At 37.6% G+C, this 26100-nt stretch overlaps 1 pseudogene; it reads left to right on the forward strand.

Annotated features, from left to right (window-relative positions):
- Nucleotides 1–24011: 24011 nt before the first annotated feature.
- On the forward strand, nucleotides 24012–24886 carry LOC141502089 (glucosamine-6-phosphate deaminase 1 pseudogene; annotated as a pseudogene).
- The last annotated feature ends 1214 nt before the right edge of the window (nucleotides 24887–26100 follow it).

Here is a 26100-nt window from a genome sequence, read left to right on the forward strand (position 1 = left end):
GCTCTACATACTTTGCACAGCTATCACTGGCTCAGTGAGGGAAGGACTTATTTCCATGTGAGGGCCACTTTGAGCTACTTCCTTCTCCCCCACCTTCTGAAACTCCTGGGCCCAGCTCCCAGTTTTCCCTCTTTTAAAACTTGACCTGGGTCCTCAGACCCAGAAATACCTAAAACAGACACTTACACAAAACAGGACAGAACAAATACACACACTCCCTCGGGAACATTCAAACTCACTCACACAGCACTGGAACCAATTGCCTTCCTTAATTTAGAAAACATTTCTTTTTCTCCTCTCACCATACTTTCCCTTTCCTCTTGGGTCCTGCCATTAGCCTCCTCCTCTCTAGAAGCAGCCAGAGGGTATGTTTTGTTTCTAACTTACTTAGAAATAATTTAGCATCCCCAATTATCCAATATGCTGCATATTCCACCTGTTCTTTATTTGAAGGTACCTTATTGTTCACTGTTCATCAGACCCAAACCTTGGCACCAGACAGACTGTCCTGGGATGGGGATTTGTGGCCATTCAGAATAGGAGTATCTAATTAACTTACTCTTCTCTTGACCCTGGACAGCATTCTTGCTGTCCCAGCTAGCTCATTTCCTACCCAAAGACCTCTCCTTGGCTATTGGATGGGGGGAGGGGTCTCTTCCTCCCCTCCCTGAGGGGCCTTTTTCAACCCCTGGCCTCTGATCTAGGATTTCCTTCCCTGGAATTGTCTAGAATCTGCCTCAAAAGATAAAAACCAAAGTTTCCCTACCTTTCTGGATCATTTCCACAATTTTCCATCACTCTCCTTGTCAATGCCAGGGTTTCAGGCCCATTCAGAGATCCACCCCAGGGAACACCAGAAAAGAAATGAGGATCTGGCTTGAAATCAAGCTATGAAAACTCCTTTCTCCGCTTTCTTCTGTGGTTTCTTCAAGTGGTGCTCCAGATCCCGAAAATGAGCCCCCAAATGGTTCTAAATGAATGAAACGAAAAAGCTGCAAGAGTGAGAGAAAATTGTACATTTTATTCAGGAACCTTGCAAGATATGGGTAGCTCACCTGAGGCATGAATTGGTCTTGGAGCATCAGGTAATTTATAGTCTTCAGAAACTCTTTTCTCCTCCCTCTTGAATGTTCATAGGCTCTCCGAGTTTGAGTTACAATCTAAGAGGTCTACCCATTCCATGACATACCCCTAATATGATCCCCCCCAATCATAGGAGGCATGATATACTAATAAACTCCAATCATCACATGGGGTGCTTGGGTTAATATTCAATTACCTAATTGCATAAACTCAGTTGCATTAGGTCAAGATCTCTAGGTCACTCTTGACCTGCTGAGAACTGGTTTGGGGTTTGCTATCCCTGGAATTGGATTAGGAAAACTGTTCCAGTCTTGTGTTTGGCTGGGCCATTCCCCCTTTGTAATGGATTCACTAAGGGCTCTCCTCCACACCCTGTAAAGACCATTCCTCACAGAAAGTAAATACAATATTTTTATAATTTAAAAACAATCTAAGTCTCTCTGGTTTTATCTCCATATCTATCTCTATCTCTCACTTTCTCAATCACTGATTATCCCTTCCCTTCTTCTTCCTTCTCTCTCTCTCTCTCTCTCTCTCTCTCTCTCTCTCTCTCTCTCTCTCTCTCTCTCTCTCTCTCTCCTCCTAAGAAGATTTTTGTCCTTACTCTGTTTTCCATTCAATAATAACTGGGTTTTGAGCAGCTAGGTGGCATAGTGGATGGAGCACCAACGCTGGAGTCAGGAGAAACTGAGTTCAAATCTGGCCTTAGACACTTAGTGATTACCTAACTATGTGACCTTCGGCAAGGCACTTAACCCCATTGCCTTGAAATAAAAACAAAAAAAAAAATAATAAATGAGTTTTCCCCTATTCATGACTATGACCATAAGTGGAAGCAATTGGAGGTGACACTGAGTACAACTCCATTGTGGTCAAAGTGCTGAAACAGGCTGCTCCATACAAACTGGATTGCCCACAGTCAAACATTTTCACAGACTGTGAAGGAGGATTTGAACTCAGGTCATTCTGACTTCCAAGAAGGGTCCACTAGGACACCTGGCTGTTTTCCTCTACATGTTCTATTCACCTCACTCCACCCCACCCCCCAAAGAACTCAGTTCTAGGGGGTGTCCCAAGTATTCATTTGCACCCAATAATAAATATTCTTTTATTTTTCTCTCTCTTTCTTTGCCTAGTCTAGCCCTCTTCTTTTTTTTTACTCTCTCTTTACCAAATCCATTATCATAAAATAATGGATATAGGCTTAGACACTCTGAGTGAATTCATTCTGACTTCAAAGAACAGTCCACTAGGAGACCTGGAGGTTTAGTTCTCATATGACCCTACTGCAAAAATACCTATTTCCTGTTGATCCTTCCTTCTGTCTCCCCATGATCAATGGTTGATTCTATTTAACTCTACCTCTGTTTAATAGAAGCTTAATCCCAAATGGAAATCCTACTCTCTCTCTGCTATTTAGAAGGTCATGGAGCTGGATGGCCATGAGACACCATCAAAACCAGAAAACTAAATTTAATAGGAAGAAAACTGAGGCTGACATCCATTAAGTTACCTCTCCAGAGAACTATAGTTTTTCAGTAGCTCTATTCGTATATAAATTCAATGCCTGAATTCTAAGGAGAATTTCTATTCCCTATGGTACCTACACACACATTAATCAATACTAGGCAGGTGTCTCTTCCCAACCTCCCCTGAGAACTCTCCTGTGATTCTGTGTATTTGCTTCTCTCTCTCTCTCTCTCTCTCTCTCTCTCTCTCTCTCTCTCTCTCTCTCTCTCTCTCTTGTTTATCACACTGCCACTATCCATGTCCACATATGGACCTTTCCCTCTGTCTCATTTTATTTCCTTCTTCCCCTGTCACTGTTTGTCCCTCTCTCTGACCTTCCTTTTCCCTCTCCTCTCTATCAGTCAAAAGTTTTTTTCTCATTCTACTAATTCCCATTCAATGATAAGTTTTTTTCCTCTGTTCTTTGTCATCACCATAATGACAGATTCATATGAGAAAGGAACCATAAGGAATACCGAATTCAATTTCATTGCCTCATTTTCCTTAACTCTAACTCTATTTGAGCTTAATAACAAGTAGACATGATTTTCCCTCTCTGACAAGGAGAGGTTCATGGAGGTGGAGGGTCTTTAAGACACCATTAAGCCCAGTTTCATAAAATGACTAAGATGAAAGTGGAGGGTGACAATGGGATTTTTCCAGAGTAAGAGATCTTGTCATCCACTGATGTAGAGTTGAAAGTCTTTCAATGCTAAGAACACTGCCCTATGGCCTAGGACACTTGACAGGTTTGTCACACACTTGCCATGTTTCCTAACCTTTTATGCCTTTGGGTCTCATAGATAAATTGGTCACTGTCCCCAAAAGGATCTCTTTCCTCATTCCTTGACTTTTAAGGAGTTCTCTTTCTCTTTTCTTCAGTTTTGTGCCATCTCTTATTCTCATCTCTTTAACTGATGCTATTGACCTGTCTCTTGCCCTCTTAGGTTTAATCTGTTTATCTTCCTCTCCTTTTATGCTTCCTTTTTCATTCCTTCCCTCACTTCCCAATCTCTCTCTCTTTCCTCCTCACTCCCCACCCACAATCTCTCATTTCCTCTCTTACCCTTTCATTCTCCCCTCTTCAATCCATCTGCAGATGGGTTTCTTCCCCTTGCTCTAATTCTTACCCAATTACATCTTTTTTTTAATTTTCTCTATCTCACTAATAAGATCATCTATTTAGACCTAGAAGGAATCTAACTGACCATAGAGTCCAACTCATCAAATCCCTATCTCAAAAGAAGAAGAGGTAAAAATAGCTTACATGATTTGTCCAGGGTCAAACATTTAGGTAGAAGGTGAATTAGCATTCCTACTGGACCCACCCTGATTCCATGACCAGTCTCCTGAGATACATTACTGTCCACAGAAACCTTTCTCCTTCTTGCTCTGTTCTGCTCAGCATCTTTTTGATTCATTGTCCCTTTGACCTTAACATAATTATTTCTTCATTTACTCTCTCTGTCACTGTTATTATAAGATATTATGAATTAGAATGAACCATAAAGCCCACTGACTCCAATTTCATCATTTTGAAACTGAAGAAAGTGATTTAGAAAATTTCAGTGACTTAACCAGAATCAAACAGCTAGTAATCATGTTTTGAAGCAGAATTTGAAATCAGGGCTAATGTCTTGTTAGTGTGTGCATCAGATTGAGAACTCAAATAGTCTGGACTATAAGGATGTGACCTATGCCCTATGAAGCCTCAGGAGGTCAAAGAGTAAAGAGGTGGGGAAAAGCCAGGGAAAAGGCATATACCATACGTTCCCATGTATAAAATAGACCTTAATTTGGGGGCCAGAAATTTGAAAGGGAGGGTAAGGACCACTGAGTTCAATTACGTTCATTGATAACAAATAGAAGTGTTCCCACTCTTAGTAAATTGTCCAGTTTGAAATTATTACTAACAATGTAAAATAGGATTTGAACTCAGGTCCCCAAGATTTCAAAGATCATTCCACTTTCTGATACACACATAGTACCCACCCCCTTCCCAACTGTCTTTTCTCTGTTCTATACACTTTGATGCCCTATTCCCTACATTAGAAACCAGCACTTCCAGTTCCATGATTTTACTATAGACAATATGAGGCTGACACAGTCTAAATGACTTTTGTAATCTAAAAAAGGGCAAAGCTGTAGTTGCAATATAAAATCTAAGAGTCAGTATGCTTTTACCATTAGGACAAGCTGGCTTACCTTACTATTATGTGATGTCCCTTCTTCTTAACATCTATTCATCCTCTATGGTCTCAAACCCAATGCCACAATATTTTAGATTAGTAATCTCTTCCCTCAATTTATTTCTCATTGCCACATAATTTTCTCTGTGTATTTTTCACTCTCAATATCTCATTTACTATCTGTCACTCACTGGGCTCTCTTAACTATATTCCTCAGCTTCCTCCATAATGGGCTATTCTTCTCTATTGCCCTTGCTCACTATCTTGTGGTTCTGTGACAGTGAGTGCCTGTCTCTATTGGTGTATCAGTTTGTGGCTTTCTCTATTATCTCACTGCCACTTTTTTGTTGATCTCTATGTATCCATCTGTATCTATCTCTCTTATTCTGGTTTTTCCCTTGACCCTCTTTTTCCCTGTCTTTCAATCTTTACTTTTCTACCTCATTCTTTATTTCCTTCCTTTAATTACCAGTTACTGGTACCTGATCTTTCTTTTGATCTCTATCACAAATAGGATCATAAATTAGAACAGGAAGTTTCTCTATGGCCCAGTGAGCCATTTCAGAGCTTAGAGATTGACATTCTACCTGATTTGCCCAGGAACAAGCACTCATTAAGAATGTTAATGAGAATTTGAACTCAGACCATTTAAATTTCCAAGGCAGATCCATAGGGATGTCTAGGTGCTTGGTTCTACAAATTCCACCAATCCACACACATCCATTTGTTGTGGACACTTGTCTCTGTCTCCTCATCCTCAATGATTCATATCCCAGTTCTTTCTCTCCTCTCTCTCTCTCTCTCTCTCTCTCTCTCTCTCTCTCTCTCTCTCTGTTAATTCTAAGTGGACATTCTTTTGGATTTCTAGAAACCAGAGACTCATAGAGCTGGAGAGTCATTGAATACCAATCAACTCAGCAGAATAAATGGACTAAGATAAAAATGGAGGCTACAGCGGACAAAAGTATTCTACAGATTTAGAAAGTTTGTCTCCACTTGATGGGGAATTGAAACTCAGCCAACTTCAAGTATAATGATCTAATCATTATAGGTTAGTATAATGGTCTAACAAGCTAGGATACCTAGCTGGATACCTAGCTGGTCTGCCCTACATTCTCAGGGGTTCTCTCTGTTTAGAACTTTTCATCTCCCTTTGCATTTGAACACCCCAACATGGGTCTCTTCCAACATTCCTTTGCTCTTTATCAAGGGGTTTCCTTTCTTTTTGTTCTGCTTTGCTCTGTCTTGCATAATTTTTTTTTATTTTTCAAATTTTATTTAAGGCAATTTGTTTAAATGACATGTCTAAGGTCACACAGCTAGGCAATCATCAAGTGTCTGAGGACAGATTTGAACTCAGGTCCTCTTGACTTCAGGGTAGATGCTCAATCCACAGTGTCATCTGGTTCCCTTCTGGCTCTCATCTTTGTATCTGATTCTCTCTCTCTCTCTCTCTCTCTCTCTCTCTCTCTCTCTCTCTCTCTCTCTCTCTGAAACTCTCTGATATTATCCCTCCCTCACCTGAAGTCACTTATTTCTTTCTCATTTTCCTTCATAATGGGCTCTTTCATCACTCTCTTGATCATTATCATGTGGTTTTTCTCTTTTACATTTTATCTCTCTTCTATTTTTTATTGTATAGTTCAGAGTTTCTCTTCTTATCTCATTGCCACTATCTGTTGTTATTGCTATATGTCTCTCTCTCTTGATCTTTTCTCTAACTCTCTCTCCTTCACCTCTCTATCACCCCCTCAAAAGTCTTTTCTCTTTTTTTATAATTACCAGTCATAAATAAGAGTCCTTTCTTTTATTCCCTTTGATGACTATATATTTAGCGATGGAATTAACCCTAGAAGCCATTACATCCAATTCAACAATATTAAGAGAAAAGCTTAGATGCTCTAACAGAATTACTCAGTGTAAAATGTTAAGAATATTAACTAGGATTTGAACTTAAGTGGTTCTGACATTCCAGAAGTGTACATTAGGAGACTAGCTGTTTTCCTCCGCATGTTCCTCTCACTGTACACACTTCTATTTCCTTTGGATGTATCCTTCTTTCGCCTACTCTCTTGCTCAATGCCTGATTGTTTCCAATTCTCTCTGTATAAATCCATTAGAATCCAATCTTAGGAAATGTGTTTTGAACATAATTCAATTAGATTAGGCAGTTAGTCCATCTGGTTTCCTTCTCCCAGGCTTTCTCAATCCAAAGTCATACTGTGGTCAACATTGAGCTGTCAAAAGTAGATTACTCCAGAAGGTCTTGCCCCAAAGCTGGAAGCATTTTGTAACCAGATATCTTTCTTACATGGGACCTGTGGTTACTAGACAAACTTGTGCTTTCAGTTGCCAGAAAAAGAAATGCAACCACTGAAGATTATACTACTCAGTTTATACTTAACCTCTAGCTAAGGGAGCTTATTCAAGAGGTCAAAATAATTTAGCTTTCGTCAATATCCTTCTTTCTCCAGATGTCAGAAAGGGCAACTTAGTCTTCTTTATATCTTATGATCATTTTGTTCCAACATTGATATATATGTGGTACTAAATTATTTTCTACTAATTGATAAAGTCTTAATTATCCATTCATTTACAAAATCTATAATTAACCTGAAGTTAAGACAATAGATTTGTTATTTTGCTTTACCTGTTAGTGTTAGCTTTTCCTAAATTGGGGAGCTTAATCCTACAGTCACACCAAAAAAACAAAAACGAAACAAAACAAAGAAAAAAAAAGAGCAAAGTCAGTTTATTCATGTTGCATTATTTTATAAACCAACCAAAGTTGTCAATGATAAAGTTAATGCTAATGTCAAAGTTGCTAAAGTGGTTAATGATTTCAACTAGGTTTTTAGTTGATTCTTTAGAATCTTCTTTATTCCCTGTATAATCTCTGATGTTGCTACTAGGAATGTATGCTATATTTTGTGAAATGTTGCTGCATCTCTTAAGATAATAGTCATTTGATTCTGTTAGTTTCATTATTGTTATGATCACTTATGCATCTGATAGTTTTCCTAATATTGAACTAGATCTCAATACCTTCATTCATTTTTGTTTAGTTGTACATTGCTTAAGTTTAAGTTTTCCAGTAGGATACATCAATCTTCTCTATTTACATAAAAGTTAATGTACATTCTCTGTGGGATTATAGGTTCTGCTGCCACATGCTTGCACTGAACATCCATGAAGATATTTGAAGAGATTTTAATTCTGGTAGGACAACTAGAGTTTTTCCTTGGAGTGGGTGGTGAATTTATAAGGGACTAAGTGATTAGAAAACTTACATGCACTGAGAATGAGCTCTTTTCCTACTTTTGCCTCTCCCTAAGGCATCCTCTTGAAAAGTGGCTTATCCTCAATCTTCTGGGAACTGGCAATTTGTCCATCTAGGTGGTTCAGTGGTTAGAGCACAAGGGCCTGCAGGTAGGAAGATCTGAGTTCAAATCTAGCCTCATACACTTACTACCTATGAGACCCTGGGCCAGGGTAAATCAGAGTATTTCTAGTCAAGCACCTAATCATGTCTGGAGGGAAGAACATAGCTAGTAATCATAACTGTGTCAATAATAAGAGTTCCCTGATAAAAATGGAAATGGGTAGCAAAATAGATTAGAAACCAGATTCCTACAATATGTTTTATTTTGTTCTTACAGGAAATATATTTAAGACAAAGAGATAAACACAGTTAAAATAAAGTTAACAGAGGAGAAATTGTTAAAACTCATCTGAAGTAAAAATACAGGGGTAGCAATGATGATCTCAGACAAAACAAAAGTTCAAAGAGCGCTGATTAAAAGGGGCAAGAAGGGAAATCACAACTTGTTCAAAGAAGTCATAGTAATACCAATAGTAAATATCAAAAATAATATCAATATTAAACATATATGTAGGAAATGGCCTACCATTCAGATTACTAAAGAGATATTAAATGAATTACAGGGAAAAATAGAGAGTAGAACAATAGTAGTGGAAGACCTCAACTTTTCCTTCTCAGAGCTAGTTAAATCTAACCATAAATAAGAAAGAATTCAGTAAGATAGGTAGAATCTTAGAATCTTAGATATGAGAGGTCCCTGAAGAAAACTGAAATGGAATATAAAGGAATACAGACAGATCTTGCTTTCTGTAAAGTTACATCATGCAAATTGGACTTTATGTAAGGAATTCTGAAAGAAATCTGCATTCCAAAAAGGCCCCTCTGGAATATTGGCCATAGAGTATTGGGATCTCTTTCCACTCCTGCCCTTTGATAGGGACTCTGTGGCCTCCTACCCCTGGTACCCCACAATATCCCTACAAAAATCTTTTTAAAAATCCTACAAATGAAAGCAGAAAAGCAGACCTACAGAAAGATGACCAACCCCACTGATGGATCTCAGCTTCACTTGAGACATCCATGCTGAGAGAGGAAACCTTATTTCAGGCCGCCCACTGGCTGGAAAGTTTGGTGCTTACATTCTGGTCTTGTATCAGTTCTCTTTGGCTCCAATGTTTCTGTCCAGGTTCTCCTCCCTGTCACTTGTCCTCTCCTGAATATTTCCTTGTCTGGTCTCCAGCTGTGTACCTGCTGGAATGTTCTTCCTTTCAGCTCCAGACAGGGCCTCAGGAGAGTAGCCCCAACAAGCATCTCTTCCTCCTCATGTTCCTGATTCTCTCTGTCCACCCCATATGTGCCCTTCAATCATGTCCTGGCCTCTCCTCCTTGGGGTCACCTATCCCTTCCTCCTCCTTCCTGCTCTTTCCCCCATCCATGAGTAAATTCACATTACTTTCAAATTGCTCTATAGAAGGGTCCCCCTATGTAAAGTGAGAACTACCTGGATATCTTTTCTCAGCTGTATTTTTCTGCAGGTTCACAATCATGGACCTAGAAGTCTCTGCATCCCATAAATACTTTTACCAAGTCTGAATCCCAGAGATCAAAGAAAAGATACTATTTGTACCAAAATATGCATGGAAGTTCTACTTGTAGTGACACAGGCTTGGAAATTTATGGATGCCCATCAATTGGAGGATAACAGAACAAGTTGACATGCATGGTTGAACTGAAATATAATTGTGCTACAATGAAGGACAAACAGGATTATTTCCAAAAACCTGAAAAGACTTATTTGAACTTATGCAAACTCAAATGAGGAGAAACAGAAGAACATTATACACCGAGGAGCAATGCTGCAAGATCATTAAGGGTAAAAGACAGTTATTCTGATGAAGACGGTGATCCAAGACAATTCCAAAGGGCCCATAATGAAAAGTGTTCCTCATATCCCAAGAGACAACTGCTGAAATCTGCATACAGATTAAAAAGATCAAAGTAAGAATAAGATCAAATTAAACTGTTATAAATTCTGGCTCAAATTGCAAAACTTCATTAATCACATATTAGGGCAGTATATAATCCTTTTGGTTGCCTGTAACAATTTTGGTTCACATTCAGTTAGAAAAAACATTTCTTATATTCAATAGCATTACTCGAGGTATATTTCACCACATGTACATAATGTGATAAGAATATCTAAACAAAAATGTGATAGTTTTAAAACTCCTCCCTTCATCTGCTCTGTAGATAGGAAAACGGAAGGGGAAGTCCACTTGGCCCTTTTTGGAGGACTGTAGAATACATCCTGCCAATAGGAGTCTTAAAGACTAGAAAAGGGAGCAATTACCACTGGAAATGATAAGCTAGTTGAATATTAGAGAAGTAAGATAAGCAGCACAAATGCTACATTCTGGAGCTTCATATGTATACCATAAAATTTGTTTTTCACATAGGGAATAGCAGGTTCTTAAATAAAACTTCTCTACCTACAAATTCATTTTTATTTTGTATTTTTTAGAGTTTTGCTTATTTTTACAAGGCAGTGGTGTTAAGTTAGTTGCCCAAGGTCACACTCTTAGGTAATTATTATGTGTCTGAGTCGCAAACTGAATTCAGGTCCTCCTAAATTCAGGGCCAGTGCTCTCTCCACTGAGCCACCTGGCGGCTCCTACCTACTAGTTCTTAGCAAATATTATTATGTGATTAGCCAAGGGATATCAGATGAAACTTCATAAATTTCTTACTTTGGCTGGGAGAGGTTCTATTTTCTTTAATTGAACATTTCAGAGTTTGACGACATGTTGTCAGTAGGACTGACTTTTTGTGTTCTGATATGACTTTGCTTCTGATTACTTCTAGCTCTACACAATAATAATGGTAGTTTTGCATACTACTGAATTTAGGTTATATTGTCCTTTATATGGTTTTTAGTTCAACCTAATCATGAGCAATTGATATTTTCCCAATTATTTAGATCTGACATAATTTGTGTGAAGTGTATCAGGTAATTGTATTCATATAGTTTCCTGATATTGCCTTGGAAGGTACAATCCCAAGTTACAGTTGTTTTATTTTATTTTTTTTCCCAAGTATACAAAAAGTGCTTTACTGTTCTTTCATCAGTCTGTTACAGGTTTAATATTTTGAGATATCCTATATATCTCTAATTGTATACTTTTTTGATTTTTTAAATATCTTCTTATTTCTTGAAGTCATTATTTTTTGGGGTACATTCTAATATTGAAGGAGTTTTCCACACTGAATAAAGTTTTGTACTTCTTGTTCTAAATGGGGCATTATCTTGCAAATTTTCTTCCCTTGGGTCAGTTAACCCCACCATCACTCTCATTCAGTATTTGATATAATTTTCACTTCTTTAATTTCATTTTCCTTTTTCTCTAAGAAATTGTGGTTGAATTCTGGTCTAGCTTTATTTTTCTTCAATGTCTCTTTGAATATATGCTTTAATTACTCAGTTTCTGAGATTTCGTCCTCAATATCCTTTCCACAAAAATTGCTCTTGCTTTCATTTTTCATCATGATAGTAGTTTATTACATATAAAAGGTTTTTAGCATTCATTTATTATTTTTTATTTTTCTGATTACATGCAAATATAGTTTTCAAGATTCATTTTTGACAGATTTTGAGTTCCACATTTTTCTGCCTTCCTGCCCTCCTACCTCCCCATGTCAATAAGTGCTCAGATATAGGTTAGACATGTCCAATCATGTTAAACATATTTCCTTGTTATTCATAGCAAACATTTTTACAATATCTTGAGTTCCAAATTTTCCCCTTTCCTGCCTGTCTTTCCCTCTTCTGACAATGATAGGCAAATTGATATAGTTTATATGTGTTTTATCATTTAAATATATTTCCAGATTTGTCATGGTTGTGGAAGAAGACAGATCAAAGCAAAAAAAAAAAAAAACACAACCATGAACAAAGTGGGAAAAATATGCTTCGATAAGTAGAATCTATCACGTTTTCATCTGGATACAGATATCATATTCCTCCATTAAACAGTCCTAGGTAAATTTCTTGGATCATTGTGTTTCTGAGAAGATCTGAATAATTCATAGGTAATCATCAGTTTCCACTATTTTGCTACCACAAAAAGGTCAGCCATAAATATTTTTGCCCTTGGATGTTCTTCCTCCTTTTTTTCATTATCTCTTAGGAATACAGACCAAGAAGTGATATTATTGGATCACAGGGTATGAACAGTTTGGTTGCCCTTTGGGCAGAGTTCCAAAGAACTCAACAGATTGGTTGAATCAATTCACATCCCTACCATTAGTGTATCATCATGGTCCCATTTTTTCCCACATTCTCTCAAACATGTATTATTTTTGCCTTCTGTCATATTAAACAATATAAAAGGTATGAGATGGTTCATTAGAGTTATTTAATTTACCTTTCTCCATTAAAAGTTACTGAGTGGGGCATTTAGGTGGTGCAATGGATAGGGCACCAGCCCTAGAGTCAAGAGGATTTGAGTTCAAATCTGTAGTCAGACATATAATAATTATGTGACCTTGGGCAAGTCACTTAACCCCACTGCCTTGCAATAAAAGCTAAAATAATTATTGAGAGCACTTTTTCGTATGCTTGTAGATAGCTTAGATTTCTTCATCTAAAAACTTCCTGTTCATATCATTTGACCATTCATCAATTCTGAAATGACTTCTATTCATATAAAGATGACTCAGCTTTCTACATCTGAGAAATGACTCCTTTATCAGAAACACAGTATTGATATTGTTTAATTGTCTATCATATATTTTAGCAAGATGTAGTTTACTTCCTTAACTGTTTTAATTAGTTCTATTTTTTATAATTAGGGTTTTTCTTACAATTACTTGTAAAGATAGTTTTTAACATTGTTCTTTTTTTGTAAGATTTTGAGTTCTACATTTTTCTGCCTCCCTCCCTTTCCTCACCTTTCATGAGAGTAAGTAATCTAATACAGGTCATATGTGAACAACCATATCTGACAAATTTTCATATTAATCATGTTGTGAAAGAAGAGTCACAACAAAAGGGAATATCATAAAAAAGTAAAAAAGAAAAACAAAGCAAATTTTAAAAAGTGAAAATCATATGCTCAGATCTTCATTGAGACTCCTTAGTTTTAACTCTGGATGTGGCTGGCATTTTCCATCACAAATCTTTTAGAATTGTCTTTGCTAATTGAATTCCTGAGAATAACTAGGTCAATCATAGTTGATCATCCCTGTTACTGTGTACAATGCTCTCCTGATTCTGCTCACTTCACTCAACATTAATTCATTTAAGTCTTTCCAGGTTTTTTCTGAAATGTACCTCCTCACCACTACTTATAGAATAGTAGCTTACCTTCACAATCATGTACCAATATTTCTTCAGTTATTCCCCAGTTGATGGGCATCCTCTCAACTTCAAATTCTTTGCCATTACAAAAAAAAGCTGCTATAAATATTTCTCTGCGTGTGAGCCTTGCCCCTTTGTTATGATTTTTGTAGGATACAGACCTAGTAGTGGTGATGCTGGATCAAAGCCAGTTTGATTCTCTTTAACTAGAATTCCAAAATCCTCTCCAGAATGGTTGCATCAGTTCACAACTCCCCTGACAGAAGTTTAGTTGTTTCCATTTCCCCATGTTCTCTCCAACATTAATCATTCTCCATTTTTGTCATATGAGTCAATCTAATAGGTGTGATATGTTATCTGTGAGTAGTTTTAATTTGAATTTATCTGATCATTAGTGATTTAAAGCACTTTTTATCTGATTTATTATTTGGGGAATGATGGATATTCTGAATTGGACTCAGTTCTTTCTTTCCTTTTTTTAATGAGACATTTATTAGAGATACTGGTTGTAAAAATTGTTTCCCAGGGTTTTTGCTTTACTTCTATCCTTGGTTGATTTGTTTTTTTTTTATTTGCACAAAATTTTTTAAATTTTGTGCTATCAGAATTATCTATTTTGCATTTTATAATGTTTTCTATTTCTTGTTTGGTCGTAAACTCCTTCCTTCTTCATAGATATAACAGATAAGCTATTCTTTTTTCTCCTGACTGGATTATGATATCACCCTTTATATTGAAATCATGTAGATGTTTAGACATTGTCTTAGTATGGGGAGTAAGATATTGGGTTATACCTATTTTCTGCCATGCTATTTTCCAGTTTTTTCAATATTTTTTGGTTAATGAGTGAATTCTTATTCCAGAAGCTAGAGTCTTTGGGTTTACCAAAGAATAGATTCCTATAGTCATTTACTACTGTTTCTTTAGTACCTACTCTCTTCCATTGATACACCACTCTGTTTCTTAGCCAGTGTCAAACAGTTTTTGATAACTGCCGCTTTTTACTCTTCATTTCTGCATGTGTAGACTACCTTCCGTTGCATTTTAAAAATTAATTCTCTTCATATTTTTTTATCTTTTGCACCTCCCAATGAATTTGTTACTATTTATTTTTACTCTATAAAATAATATTTTGGCAGACTGATTTGGTAGTAAACAAGAAGATCAAGCTAGGTAAAATTGCCATTTTTATTTTAGCTTGCCCTGCCCTTGAGTAACAGACATTTTTCCAATTGTTTAGATATGACTCTATTTGTATGAAGAGTTTTTTTAACTGTGTTTATATAGTTTCTGAGTTTCGTTTGGCAGGTAGAATCCCCCATGTTTTATACTGTCTACATGAAATTTTAAATGGAATTGCTCTTTCTAACCTAGTTACTGGTCTTTGTTGGAAGTATATAATCCTGTGAATGATTTATATGGGTCTATTTTATATCGTGCAAATTTGCTAAAATTGTTAATTGTTTCAAGTAGTATTTTGGTAGATTTTCTGGGGTTCTCAGAATATATCAAGACGTCATGTACAAAGAGTATTTTGTTTCTTCACAGGGCCAGCTGGTTTTGAGACCATAAATGTGGTTTTCCCTTGAAATGTACTATATAGAGAATAAGAGCAATACTGCTGGATGATCAACTCTGGATGATCATCTACCTGGAGGGCCATGAAACACCATCTAAACCAGCAAACTAAATTTAATGTGAAGAAAACTGAGGCTGAGATTCATTAAGTTACTTCTCCAGAGGAATAGAGCTGGTCAGCAGCTGTATTCATATATATTCTCAATGATTGAATTATTTTTTTTCTTTTTTAAGGCAATGGGGTTAATGCCCTGCCCAAGGTCACACAGCTAGGCAATTATTAAGTGTATAAGGATGGATTTGAACTCATATCCTCTTGACTTCAGGGCCAATGCTCTATCCTCTGTGCCAATGTAGTTATTCTCTCAGTGACTGAATTCTAAGGAGAATTTTCTATCCACTATGATACTTCTACAGACTTTGATCAACACTAGGGAGGTGTCTGTTCCAACCTCCCCTGAGAATTCTCCTGTGATTCTGTGTCCATGCCTCTCTTTCTCTCTCTCTGTCTCTGTCTCTCTGTATCTCTATGGTTTTCTCTATCTATTTCACTGTCACTTTCCTTCTCCATATATGGATCTGTCTCTCTGTCTCATTTTATTTCTTTCTTTCCCTGTCAGTGGTTGCCCCTCTCTATGTTCTTCACTTTCCCTCTCCTCTCCATCACTTAGTCAAAAGTTTTTTTTTTCTTTCTACTAATTCCCATTCAATGATAACCGCTATTTTCTTTGTTCTTTGTCATCAGCATAACCACAGATCCACATGAGAAAGGAACCATAAGGACCACTGAACCTAATTCTATTGTCACATTTTCCCCTAACTGTAACTCTATTCAAGCTTACTAACAATTGGACATAATTTTCCCTCTCTGACAAGCAGAGGATCATAGAGGTGGAGGGTCTTTTAGATACCATCAAGCCCAGTTTCATGAAAGGACTAAGATGAAAACTGAGGGTGTCAATGGGACTTCTGCAGAGTAAGAGATCTTGTCATCCACCAATATAGAATTGAAAGTCAGTTAATCCTAAGGACACTTGACAGGTTTGTCTCACATTTTCCATGTTTCCTAACCTTTCCTAACTTTTGGTATCATAGATCAATTGCTCACTGTCCTCAAACTGATCTCTTTCTTCATTCCTTGACTTTTATAGAGTTCACTTTCTCTTTTCTTTAGTTTTGTAACATCTCTGATTCTCATCTCTATAACTGATTCTATCTAGCTCTCTCTTGTCCTCTCTTAGGTTCAATTGGACATTTCTATCTGTCTTACTCTCCCTTTTTCCTTCCTTTTTTGCTTCCCTCTCTCACTTCCCAATCTCTCTCTTGCCACCCTGCTCCCCAGCACTCTCTGCTTCCCTCTCTTACACTTTCATTCTCCCCTCTTCTCTCCCTCTTCAAAAGATTTTTCTTCCCCTGCTCTAATTCTTACCCAATTACATCTTTTTATTTATTTTCCCTATTTCACTAATAAGGTTATAGATCTAGAGCTAGGAGGAATCTAACTGGCCATTGAGTCCAACTCATCAAATCCCTATCTCAAAAGAAGCAGAGGTAAAAATACTCTGCACAATTTGCCCAGGGTCAAACATTTATGGAAAATGTGAATTAGCATTCAAGCTGAACCCACCCTGACTTTCATGACCAGTCCCCTCAGATACCTTACTGTCCACAGAAACCTTTCTCCTTCTCTCTCTGTTCTACTCAGAATCTATTCCATTGTCCCTCTGATTTTAAAAAGATTAGTTTCTTCATTTTCTCTCTGTCACTGATATTGTAAGAAATTAAGAAATGGAATGAACCATAAAGCCCACTGACTCCAGTTTCATCATTTTGAAATAGAAGAAAGCAATTTAGACAATTCCAGTGACTTATCCAGAATCACACTAGTAAGCATGTTTTGAAGCAGAATTTGAAATTAGGATTCATGTCTGTCCAGGACAGGATTCTGTCCTCTAACTGCCATTTCACACATTTATCCTGACTCTCATTACTAGGGGCCCCTTCTCTCTCTCTCTCTTTCTTCTTCACTGCTAACTTCCCTCCAACTCTGTCTCTCACACAAATTTCCAAGGGGCTTCCATTTTTCTCATTCTCTCATCCACTCATCTTAATAACATGACTTGTCAGGCCTATGCTTTATGAAGCTTCAGTAAGTAGAACAGTACAGTGGTGGGGAAAAGCCAGTGAAAATGCATATACCCTATGTCCCCATGTATAAGAGAAATCTTTATTTTGAGGCCAGAATTTTGAAAAAAAAAGAAAGGTATCAGATAAAGATATTGAACTCAAGTTCTATTCATCACAAAATTCAAGGATCTTCTGCTCATAGCTTTCAGGCATCTTTTGGGAAAATGTGGTGTATGGACACATGCGTAGTCCATTCCATTTCATGAACCAGAAGAACCAATTTGTCTTCCTATGAAATAAGCAGTTTTTCTTGCCTCCTGCTGAATCATCTTTGTGGACACAGGAATTTCAATAGCCCTTTGTTCTTCAATCCATTGCTCCAATTGCCTCTCTAACTCAGGCTGTCTTGCCTCTCAGGCCTTCTTCTACTCTGGTGTCTTCAGTAGGATTTCTTCTTCCATTTGCAAGTATCAGATTGTTCTTTCAGTTGGAGAAACCTCAAACTGATGGTCCACAGCATGATTTCTATTCACTTTTGCAAAGTGAATCACATTAAATTTTAATTCAGTACCAGACGAAAATCTTTTCTGAGCCATTTCTGGATAGAATGTGGCAAAATGGAACCTTAATACACTGGTAACAAAGGGGAAACAATGAGCACAAAAACAAGGGTGAAAAAGTGGAAAATGCAAGAAAAAAAATCAACAGCAAGTAGATAAGTCACTCCCAGTTTTTAGAGGTCAAATTTTATGAAAAAGGGTGAGTCTTAAACTTGGGGAAATACAGTAGTTGGAAGATAGCATCATATTCAAGGATCAGCAGGGAAGATAATATCACTTCAACCCAGAGTTAGTGGGGGAATTGTTGCAGTAGTGTAAGAAATAAAAAGACTGGATATGGAGAAAGGACAAGGTGTGAAGGGATTTGCCCTCCAAAGAGAATATTTTACATTTGATACTTAAGGAAATAAAGAGTCACTGAAATTTAATGAGAGTGGGGATGTCATGATAAGATCTGCCCTTTATGAAAAGCAATCTATTGACCAATGGAGGGTGTATTGGAGTGGGGAGATTTGAGACAGGTGGAGCCATTATTGCCATAACCCACGTGTGGTAATGAGGTTCTGCCCCAAAGTGGGGGCAGGATCAATTGTGTTCAAGAGATGTTAGGAAGGTCCAGTTCTCTCTTTTTTTGACTTGGATTAAACCAGAATGAATCCTGCAAACCATAGAAATGCCTCTGACCCCAGCCCTGATCCACTACTTCCCCTTCCTTTATTGCTACTTTCTCAATCTTCTCAATCTTATCTCAGTCTACTATCAGGACTAATTGCCTTTAAGCCACATGAACTCTCCTCTGAAAGTTAGCACATTTTTTTCTCATACATCTCAAATTCATGGCAAAACTTTATTCTTTCCTGATCAAAATGGAAACTTCAATGATTATAGTTTCTCTAATCACCAAGAAATGTTTCCAATGTGGTCTATTCAGCAATTAAATTCAGCTAAATCACAGCAGTCCAAGCTTACTTTGAGAAGTTTTTATTGAAACAATAGACAATACTTTTGCCTTGCATTTTAGTAAGAGCTCTGAGGTAGCTCTGCTTAGTCTACTAAAACATTTAGTAATCCCACAGGCAGGCCACAAAAAATCCCACTGCGGGTCTCATTTTGGACTGCCCTGAGCTAAATGATTCTCAGAAGGTCACAGGAGTCAGATAATTTACTTGCCTAAAATGAAATTGATTTTTCCCTTATTTCATGCTTTCTAACTAAATAAGTCTTTTTCTTTCCAATAGAAATTTATAAGGCTCATTTTAAACATCAGATAATGTTTCAAAGCACCTAATTCCAAAAGTGACTGCCACATGTTTTCACCATTTCAAAATCACTGAAGGCAGTACTTGCAAACCAACTCCATTTCCATTAAGGGCTGAAATGTTTTTACTCAGTGAAATCATTTTCCTTATATAAGAGCAATAAGTCCTTTAGAATCCAGGGAAGGAAGAGAATGCCACAGGGCTTAAAGTAAATTTTGTATGTTAATTTAAAGTTTCCATTTTGAGCACTTCTAAGGACCTTTACAATAAAGTCAATAAGATACTGCACATATATGAAAATATTCAAACTGCAGGCTCATCAGTATTTGGAAATACATATGAAATAGAAAAAATGTCACTATCAAATTTGTTCTCTAATTAATTTGCAATCCCATAAATTGTTACAAATGGAAAAAGAATCACTCCTTTTCTCCTCTTTCTGTTTCTGTGTCTTTCTGTGTCTCTCTGTCCCTCTGTCTCTCTCTGTCTCTCTGTTTGTCTCTCTCTGTCTCCGTCTCTCTCTGTCTCTGTCTCTCTCTGTCTCTGTCTCTCTCTCTCTCTCTCTCTCTCTCTCTCTCTCTCTCTCTCTCTCTCTGTCTGTCTCTGTCACTAACTCTCATTCCTCTCTGTCCTCTATTCCTAATTTAGGGGAAATTAGGAATACAGAGAAAATACTATGTCCTTTGAACTTTTGAAATCTTTTCCTCTTTTTCCTTTGACTGATCAGATCGATGACAGGAAAAAGATCAGTTGTAGTACAAGGACACAAAATACAGTCCATGTTGTCACTGTATATTTTGTATTACACAGAACAACTCAAAATAAACAAAACAGTGCTCCTCCTCTCCTAAAGTCATGGGACCCAAGATCTTCTACTATGACTCTAAGTTCCATTATCAAATGTTGTAAGAGGAACTGATAAAGTACAATCCTGAGGCAAGAGATAACCTAGGATCATGGTAGCTTTGTTGGTTCTTCATTTGGTCCAACCTCCCCACAGCCTGAACTAGTGCTTCATTCCACAGAGTCTGTGCTACTGAAGACTTTACAGACAGTAGGATTCTCTCTAAAATACAAAAGATATGTACTGGATCCTTGGGTTAGGTCAGGAAGCCATAAGTGCCTGGGACTCTCCCTGGGAGGAGATCCATTCAGGGTCCTCATTCAGGTCTTTACAGGCCTTTTGTCTCATGCGAGGTTTGTAGTTATACATTCACTCATACAATCACTGTCCAGTTCCCTTCAAAACTACTTGCAGCCTAACCAGATGCCTTGCTCTATTCATTTAATGGTGCAATGAAGGATTTTCTTTGAGGTCATGGAGCTCCTGGTTCTGTCTTCGATCTTGGACCCAGATCTTTTGCTGACCTGGCAAATGAATTGTCCATCCCATTGAGGATTGAGCACCCACATTCAGATCTTGCTTTCAACCTTTCCTAAGAGAAATCTTGGAAAGTATGTGTGGCTACCAAGATGGATAGTACTAGCCTTGGTTATTGATTATAAATAAGACAAGACCCTGCACAGAGCTGTTCTTTCTACAAAGATAAAACAAAGAAAAATTGTGAAGCTTGTGTTTCACTCTGGTCTCCTTTGCACCAAAGAAACTGAAATAAAATGACTTATCACCCAATGTGGTGGAGATGCTACAGCACTATGGGAGGCTGGAAACATAGGGGCAAAAAATTACCATATGTGTGCTCCAAGAGTCCCAAGTGTCCTGTCTCTTCACCAACTGAGCATGAATCACACTAATACTCCTTCTAACTTCAAATTATTGAATCATTCTCTCAACTTCTTGATAGAAGGACAATAGATAACCAGAAGCCAGTTGCTCTAGATAAACAATAGTATGCTAAACTTAAAGCAATGTTAGTTGTTTTTGTTGTTCATCCTTTGTTTTTAGAGTACCCATGACAATATGATGATGGGGTAAAATACTGCATGGTGGGCAAATAAACTGTATCCAAATGTGACTGAGTTCAAAAATTTGTTATCTTCACTATCTCTTGCTTAATTTTTAAAGTCCAATAGTAAAAGAAAAGTCAAGACAATTATGTCATGGGTGGCAGGGGATGATCTTGGCAACTTTGATATCGAACCAAGCTCTAAGAACTCCAACACCACTTGCTCCAGCTCCCTTCATTGTCACTGGAGCAAATCACCTTATCTGCCAACTTTGACATGCTAAGTCTTAAAATGTTTTGGTGTAGCATCCCCCAACTCACTCATAGGGTTAAGGCCTACCTTAAAAATTTCCACCTGAGGGGTGGCTAGGTGGCGCAGTGGATAAAGCACCGGCCTGGAGTCAGGAGTACCTGGGTTTAAATCCGGTCTCAGACACTTAATAATTACCTAGCTGTGTGGCCTTGGGCAAACCACTTAACCCCGTTTGCCTGATTTAAATTCCACCTGATTTAGCCTACTACTAGGTTACTAAAGAAGATTTCTCTTCATGAATAGCAATGACAGCTTTCTAAGGAACAAATTTATGTTTTACAGCCTTTCAGGCACTGAGGATACAAAGACAATAAGCAACATTATGCATGAATTTCACCAGAGAGGGACAGGGAGAGAGAGAGGTCAAAGGAATTCAGCCAGTGGAGAAAGGGGAGGGGGATTTGAAAGGAAAAGCAAAGGATTTATTATCTATTAGCAAGACTTGTACATTTTACTATCTTCACATTTCTTACATATGACACCTCTGTCCTCTGTCCTCTGACACTGCTAACACATTTTATGGTAATTCCTCATCATCTCATACCAGGACTATTGAAAGAGCCTTTTTCTTGCCCTTCCTGCCTCCATTCTCACTCTACTCCACTCCATCTTCCATTCAGTTGTCCAAATGATTAAATCCAACCATGGAACTATAGCATTTAATGACTTCTAGAGTTTACAGGATGAAATTACAAAAAAACACCCTCTGGTAGGGACAGCTAGGTGGGAAAAATGGATAGAATACTGGTACTGGAGTCAGAAGGACCTGAATTCAAATTGAACATCAGACACATTATAATTCCTGAATATATTTATTGAAGAGGAAACTAAGGCTGACAATAGTTAAGAAACTTTTCCAGAGGAACAAAGCAAGTCAATGACAGTGGTAGATTTAAAGACAAAAAATCATGTCCAAGTAGAGGCTTTTCTTTCTCTGTTTATCTTGGTCTTTCTTACTGACTCTCTTATTGTCTCTCTTTCTCTACTTATCTCTTTTTCTCTGTCTCTCTCTGATTTTACTTCTCTATTTCTCTCTTTTTCTGTATCTCTCTCTCTCTCTCTCTCTCTCTCTCTCTCTCTCTCTCTCTCTCAACCAGTACCTGCTTGTTTCCCCTCTCCCTTTTTATATATTTGGCTGAAATACTGTATTCCTTCCTCTCTTTCCCCTTCTATAAATAAGTAGCCTTTTTTTATATGGTCATAGATCATATAAGAAAGATCATATCAGGAACAAGACTTAACAATAGGATGTATTTTGTACACTTCAGTTTAATCATGACAGAAGAGACAGAGGGGCTTAAAAACTAAGTGAATTGCATAGTTTCAATCATAATGGACAATGCTATCTCCATCCAGAGGAAGCAAAACAAAACAAACCAAAAATACAGCCTTTCAGATTCTGATGAACACTTTATAAAAATCATCTCTTATGTATCTCTTTACCTTAATTTTAATTCCTCATACCTAAAATGACTAATCTATAAACATGTTTATCGAAAATATTTTTGTGCCATGTTAACCTGACTATTTGCCATAAAGAGGAGGGGGTGGGAAGGGAGAGTGGAAGAAAGTTTTGCAACATAAAAATATAAATATACATATGGATGAATGTTAAAAAAAACCTCTCACTCTTTGCAGATGACATGATGGTATACCTAGAGAATCCCAAGAAATCATTCAAAAATCTACTGGAAACAATTAGCTACTTTAGCAAAGAAGAGATGGAGAATATCACTAACAACAAACTAGATGCTTTTGATTACATTAAATTAAAAAGCTTTTGCACAGACAAAACCACTGTAACCAAGACCAAAAGAATGTAGCAAACTGGGAAACTGTTTCTGACAAAGGACTCATTTCTAAAATATACAAATAAATGAGTCAAATTTTGAAAAAAATCCATTCCCCAATTGACAAATGGTCAAAGGATATGCAAAGGCAATTTCCAGTTGAGGAGATCAAAGCAATCCATAGTCATATGAAAAATTGCTCCCAATCATTACTTATTAGAGAAATGCAAATTAAAGCTTCTCTGAGGTGCCACCTCACACCTCTCAGATGGGCCAATATGACTAGAAAGGATAATAATCATTGTTGGAAGGGTTATGAGAAATCTGAGACGCTAATACATTGTTGGTGGAGTTGTGAACTGATCCAACCTTTCTGGAGAGAAATTTGGAACTACGCCCAAAGGGCAACAAAAATGTGCATACCCTTTGATCCAGCAATACCACTACTGGGTCTTTACCCTGAAGAGATGATGAAAAAAGGGTAAAAACATCACTTGTACAGAAATATTCATAGCAGCCCTGTTTGTGATGACAGAATTGGAAATCAAGTAAATGTCCTTCAATTGGGGAATGGCTTAAGAAACTGTGGTATATGCATGTCATGAAATACTATTGTTCTATTGGAAACCAGGAGGGATGGGAATTCAATGAAGCCTGGAGGGATTTGCATGAACTGATGCTGAGTAAGATGAGCAGAAACAGAAAAAAACTGTACACCCTAACAGCAACTTGGGGGTGATGATCAACCTTGATGAACTTGCTCATTTCATCAGTGCAACAATCAGGGACAATTTGGGGCTGTCTGCAATGCAGAATATCATCTGTATCCAGAGAAAGAACTGTGGAGTTTGAACAAAGACCAAGAACTATTATCTTTAATTTAGAAAAAAACCTGATATCTTATTGTCTGATCTTGCTGTCTCTTATATTTTATGTTTCTTCCTTAAGGATCTGATCTTGGGCCCACAGAGGCCCGGGCGATGCAGCAGCAGGCAGTGCAGGAGCAGGCAGTGCGGAGCGGAGGGCACAATGAAACTCATCATTCTAGAAGATTACCTTCAGGCTAGTGAATGGGCTGCCAAATATATTAGAAATCGAATTATTCAGTTTGGTCCGGGACCCAACAAGTATTTCATTTTGGGACTTCCTACAGGGAGTACTCCTCTTGAGTGCTACACGAAGCTGATCCAGTATTATAAGAATGGGGACTTCTCCTTGAAGTACGTGAAGACATTTAACATGGATGAGTATGTGGGCCTCCCACGTGATCATCCTGAGAGCTACCATTCTTTCATGTGAAACAATTTCTTCAAGCACATTGACATTTGCCCTACAAACACCTATATCCTTGATGGAAATGCAGCTGATCTGCAGGCAGAATGTGATGCTTTTGAAAAGAAGATCAAGGAAGCTGTAGGGATTGAGCTTTTTCTTGGAAGTTTTGGTCCTGATGGGCACATCACATTCAACGAACCTGGCTCGAGTCTGGTGTCTAGAACTCGAGTGAAGACTCTGGCCATGGATACCATCCTAGCCAATTACCGGTTCTTCAGTGGAGATCTCTCAAAAGTCCCTACAATGGCTCTGACTTTGGGTGTGGGTACAGTCATGGATGCCAGAGAGGTTGTAGTCCTAATTACAGGAGCCCACAAGGCATTTGCACTGCACAAGGCTATTGAGGAGGGGATTAGTCATATGTGGACTGTATCTGCCTTCCAGCAGCAACCCCGTGCAGTATTTGTGTGTAATGAAGATGCTACACTGGAGCTTAAAGTGAAAACTGTTAAGTATTTCAAAGGGTTGATGCTTGTTCATAACAAACTAGTGTAACCACTGTACAGTATAAAAGAAACTGAGAAAAGTCAATCCTCAAAGAAACCATATAGTGACTAACTTGCCCTTGGAACCAGATGTCTAATCCCCCAAAGACATATAGACTTTGAGGGAACAGGTCTTTAGGGAAAAATTTTATTTCATTGATCAGTCCACTCCAATGTTTTATCTGCCTTTGATGAAAATGAGTGTACATGAATATTCTGTATTCAGTTGTAAGGGCTGAAGCTTACAGAAATGGATGTTTTTATACTGTAATTTGATTTTCTCTGAAGTATGTTTTCCTTATTTTCTACCTAAATAAGAGAAAATCACTAATACAGGTACCCTCAAGGCACAGGGAGAGAGAAAAAGAATGGTAGCATGAAAAAGTAGACCTGGAGAGAGTGGGCAGTTTGGAACTCAAGAGGATTACAAGTATAGGTAGGATGGGTAGTCTTGCTTCTCTCTCTTTCCCAGCATACCCTTCACTTCTTAGAGTTGGGTTTAGTAGAACAAAAAGAATGTTTCACTCTTAAGATTTGTGACTACAAGGCTAAACCTTTCACTTTGTGGTCATGTAATATTCAATCACTATAGACAATGTATAGGGCACTGTGGTAGATATGACAATAGATCAGGTAGAATGTCCTCTGCTCCCTAGAATCTCCATCAGGTGTGACTAGTCATACCCAGTGTTATTTCTCTCTTCACTGTTGCTCATTCCACTCACTCTTATGTGCCTATGACAAGTTACTACTGGCTCCCTTACTGGGGAAAAAAAATTTTGTGAGTGATTCAGATGCCTCTGACAGAACTTTTTGAATACTATATTTTCTACTTGTATTTCAATTTTAGCTAATGTGAGATTGGAAAAATTATGTTTTAAGCTGATGGATAAATGGATTTGTTTATAATGTTATATTTTCTATTAAATTCAATATTTTCAAATGAAAAAAAAGGATCTGATCTCTCATCACATTCAATTTGGATCAATGTATACCATGGAAACAATGTAAAGACTGGCAAATTGCCTTCTGTGGGGGATGGGGGCAGGGAAGATTAGGGGAAAAATTATAAAACTCAAAATAAATGAAACAAAGCAAAACTAAGTGAATTGCCTAGTTTCAATCATAAAAATGTGTACTAGGATATTAATTCAGGTCCCCAAGAACAGACTACTAAGTGACATAGCTGAGTGATATTCAGATCCTTCACAGACCCCTTCCTATTCTCTTTTATGCTCTGTTCCCTCTGTCTCATGTTTTCTTCTCCCACCCCAAATCCACCAGAGC

Source organism: Macrotis lagotis, chromosome X (genome assembly GCF_037893015.1).
Source record: "Macrotis lagotis isolate mMagLag1 chromosome X, bilby.v1.9.chrom.fasta, whole genome shotgun sequence".
NCBI classification, from domain to species: Eukaryota; Metazoa; Chordata; class Mammalia; order Peramelemorphia; family Peramelidae; genus Macrotis; species Macrotis lagotis.